The sequence below is a fragment of the Vombatus ursinus genome, unplaced genomic scaffold (genome assembly GCF_900497805.2).
Source record: "Vombatus ursinus unplaced genomic scaffold, bare-nosed wombat genome assembly UNPS02014789.1, whole genome shotgun sequence".
Lineage (NCBI taxonomy): Eukaryota > Metazoa > Chordata > Mammalia > Diprotodontia > Vombatidae > Vombatus > Vombatus ursinus.
The window spans coordinates 963,722-967,780 of NW_020954567.1; the positions used below are offsets into that span (position 1 = coordinate 963,722).

Sequence of the window (4,059 nt, forward strand, 5' to 3'; positions counted from 1 at the left end):
TTCTCAAACCAAGAACTTCTTTAAACTGATGAAATCACGGGTCCAAATTCTTCTCCCCTTTTGCCACAAAAAGGAAAGAAGGTGACACAGTTTTGCCCACAACGAGATTACAGTTTAACGGAGAAAAGGACAAGTATATAATTCAATCAACATTTATTAAGCACCTACTATGTGCCAGGCACTGTTCTAAGCCCTGGGGATATAAAAAGAGGCTAAAGATAGTGACTGCCCACAAGGAGTTTGCAATCTAGAAAGAGCAGTGGTTAGTTGGTTATTGTGCTTTCTGGATGAGAATCAACATGATATCACTGTTTTGGAGTCAAGGCAGAGTGTGTCCAACTGGTCAGACCAGTATGAGCTTGGAAGGCTCTACCACAGGTCAGACACAAATAGTCCATATGAACATTTGATCTAACTGGGATAGCATGAGAAAATGAAATAGGGACAAATGCAAAGTGCTAGAAGAAGTTTGAGAAAGAAAGAGAGGTGACTTTCACAGAAAGATTATAAAAAGTCAGAGAAAGGAAGGGAGGGAGAGAGAATTTATTAATTGCCTACCATGTGTCAGATCCTTTGCTAAGTACTTTACAAATGTCTTATTTGATTCTCACAACAACCCTGGGAGGTGGGTGCTGTTATTCTCCCTTTTACAGTTAAGGAAACTGAGACAGAAATTGAGTGCCTTGTGGTTTAGTTGTGTTTGACTCTTTGTGACCCTATTTGGGGTTTTCTTGGGGAAGATAGTAGAATGGGTCGTCCTTTACTACTCTAGCTCATTTTACAGATGAGGAAACTGAGGCAAATAGAGCTAAGTGATTTGCCTAAGGTCACACAGCTACTAAGTGTCTCTGGTCACATAGCCAGCAAGTGATATGCCCAGGGACAAACAGTAAGTATCTGAGACTGGATTGAAACTCAGGTCTTCCCGATTCAGACTCAGGGCTCTATCCATTGTACCACCTAACTGCCTCTCTGAGGGAGACGTTAAAAAATCATCTGATCCTGAGAAGTTAAGGTCATACAGCCAAGACTTTCTGCATTTCTGTAACTTTTAGTTATTTCTTCCCAATTCCTGCCTGATTGGGCTTGAGTGAACACAGAAAACTTATATGTCACCACCATGGTTCTACTCACTTGACATGACTGAACTATGGCCATACCCAGAATTAGAAACTGAATCTATGAAGAAAAAAAAGGCATTAGAGCCACAAGTCAGCTTCCTTCCCTTGGGGCAGGAGGAAGGAATCATAGGATTGAGAACCGGCCGGTACCCAGAGGTGATCTGGTCCAGCCCTCTCATTATATAGATGAGCAAACTGAGACCTGGGTTGGTAAGGAGCAGAGTTAAGATCTGAACCCAAGTAAATCCACTGTTGTTCCCACTGTACCAGACCCTCCTATTCCCCAGGATGAATAGGTCTCCTGACCTCTTTCTTTCCCCACCCCTACCCAATCCTATTTAAGATTTCACACCATGCTTCAATTTACGGACACCAAAGGGCCAGTGTTTTTTTGCCATACCCTCACCATCTTGTTCCCTGCACTGATAAGGTTGCAGTCAATCCTTAAAGGTGAAGCAGGTGTCTTGGCTGATATCAATGCAATTTATTAGAAATGCCAGGAGGGAGGGACAGAAAGCGAGGGTAGCATCAGATTCCTGCCACTGCCTTCCTGCTGCAGTGACAGAGTAGAAAATAGAAACTGAATCATATTAATGATTCTCATCAGGAGAGTTGAGAGCAAGGTCAGGTCACCGAGTTTGAGCAGGGAGAGGAGCAGCCATGCATTGAGACAGTCAGCTTCTCTGGGAGCTCGTAGTGGGTACCCGAACCCTTGGGGAAAGCCAGGCCACAGGACAGACAGACAGTGAAGGAGGCAAACATGGAAAAAATGTAGTCACACCATTTGGTCCGGCTCTATGATTTCTTACCAAGCTCAGTGTGGAAATCGATAGCAGAGAGGCAATCTATCTCTAATTTGGGGCAGCTAGCTGGCGAAGTGGATAAAATGCTGGGCCTGGAGTCAGGAAGACTCATCTTCTTGACTTCAAATCCAGCCTCAGACTCTTACTAGCTATGTGACCCTGGGCAAGTCACTTAATCTTGTCTGCCTCAGTTTCCTCATCTGCAAAATGAGCTGGAGAAGGAAATGGCAAACCACTCCAGTGTCTTTGCCAAGAAAACCCCAAAATAGAGTCATGAAGAGTCAGCCGTGACTGAAATAACTGAACAACAACAAATCTCTAACTTCCAGTGGTAGAGCTTCCTGAGGCATTGAGAGATTAAATGACTTCCCCAGAATCACACAGTTGTAAGTTATCAAGCTTTCAAGTGCTTACTTTGTGTCAGCCTGGGATTTGGCCACCTGACCCCGACTCTGTCTTCCCTCCCAGTAAGGACGATCTGGATTTGAATCCTACCTTAGCCATTTACTAGCTCTGTGATCCTGGGCAAGTGCCTTAACCTCTCTGAGTCTCAATTTCCTCATATATAAAATAAGGTACCTCTAAGGTCCCTACCAGTTCAAAATCGATGACCCTATAAGAGTACACCAACCTTCTGAACACCATGTATGGTTTAAATCCATCTAGAGCAGTTCTGGGCATCTACTTATTGAACTGGGAAACTGTTACTCCTCTCATTTCCACCATATTTTCATCTTCTTCCTCTCTAACAAGTTGTCTTTTCTCTTCATGCTCCCATCACCATTGCCCTTCCTCCACAAGGAGAATCATTCCCTCTATTCGAACTGACTTTTGGACCGCTTCCTTCATTCAATTTCCCAGTGTTGACTCCGTGTCTTCACCCACACCATTTCTACCTCTGCCTACAAAAACCTTCCTTTCTCCCCTCACCCTCAACTTTCAGAGGCATCAAGGGGACTCATTCCCCTCATTCAGGGCCCTCTTGAGATCCTTCCTGCCATCTTCCCTGATGAGGAGCAGAAATATCTCCCCATCACAGCACAAGGCATGCCACGTTTGTTAGCTCCACCCAGCCGGTCACATACCCACCAAACACTCATACAAAATACCCAAGCCTCACTCGCATTCTCGCATTCTGCCGGAGTGCCTGGCAAAAGCTGAGTGCCCTGTAAATGAACCCGTTTGGCTGGGAAGGTACCCAGCTGAAGATGCTCCTTCTGCAACATCCTGGCCAAAGGGTCACCCAGGTTCAGCTTAAAAACACCTAACCGCCACCACCATGGGAAAGAAATCTCACACACCTCCCCTTCCTCTAGACTACCCATTCTATCCTTGGATGTTGCTAATTGCTAGGAAGCTTCGCTTTATCTGTTGAACCTAAATCTGCCTTATATTGAAACAAATCAGTTCTTCCCTCTAAGCCCAAGCAGATAAATCTAATCCCTGTTTCACAAGATAGCCCTTCAAATACGGAAAGACAGTGCCCTCATTCCCTGCCATGCCATTAGGAACACTCCTTTGATGTCTTTTATTATGATATAGTGAGTCCCCTGGATCCTCTCTACCTTATTAGCCCCAGTATAAATGGGAAGAGCCCTTTGCCTATCAATCAATAGATAAAAGTTTAATTCTCTGCTATATATAAGACAACTGCTGTCTTTGATCCGTGCCCTCAAGGAGCTTTCTATCTGTTGGAGAAGTAAGTGCAACTTTCAAAACAAAGCAGTGATCTAAGCACTATATTAGAAAGATTGCAGTGTCCTATGGCAGTCAGGGAGGACTTGTTGGAGGAAGGGCCTGAGTCATCTTAGACCTTGGCCATGAGCTACAGAGTAGTATATGAGATGCCATGGAACTCCAGACATTTGTAGGTATCCCTGGGGAGGGTGATTCCAAGCCCAATTCCTCTTGGTTCAGGAAGTCCTCTCATGTTTGATTAAACATGATAAAATTTGATAAAAACATTTGATAAAATCAGCAGGCATTTATTGAGTGTCTACTGTATACCAGGTACTGTACTAGGCTGTGGGGATAAAAGACAGACATGAAACAGTTCTGGCCTCCTAGAAGCTTGTAAGTTAATATGGAGGGCAGCCGTTTTCTCAGGGAGGAGTCACTGAGCCAGGACTGCTGCC

At 44.5% G+C, this 4,059-nt stretch overlaps 1 protein-coding gene across 5 annotated transcripts in view; it reads left to right on the top strand.

Annotated features, from left to right (window-relative positions):
• LOC114047482 (carboxyl-terminal PDZ ligand of neuronal nitric oxide synthase protein-like) overlaps nt 1–4,059 on the top strand; it is a 379,736-nt gene that overhangs the window by 343,351 nt on the left and 32,326 nt on the right. The gene's annotated exons all lie outside the window — the stretch shown is intronic.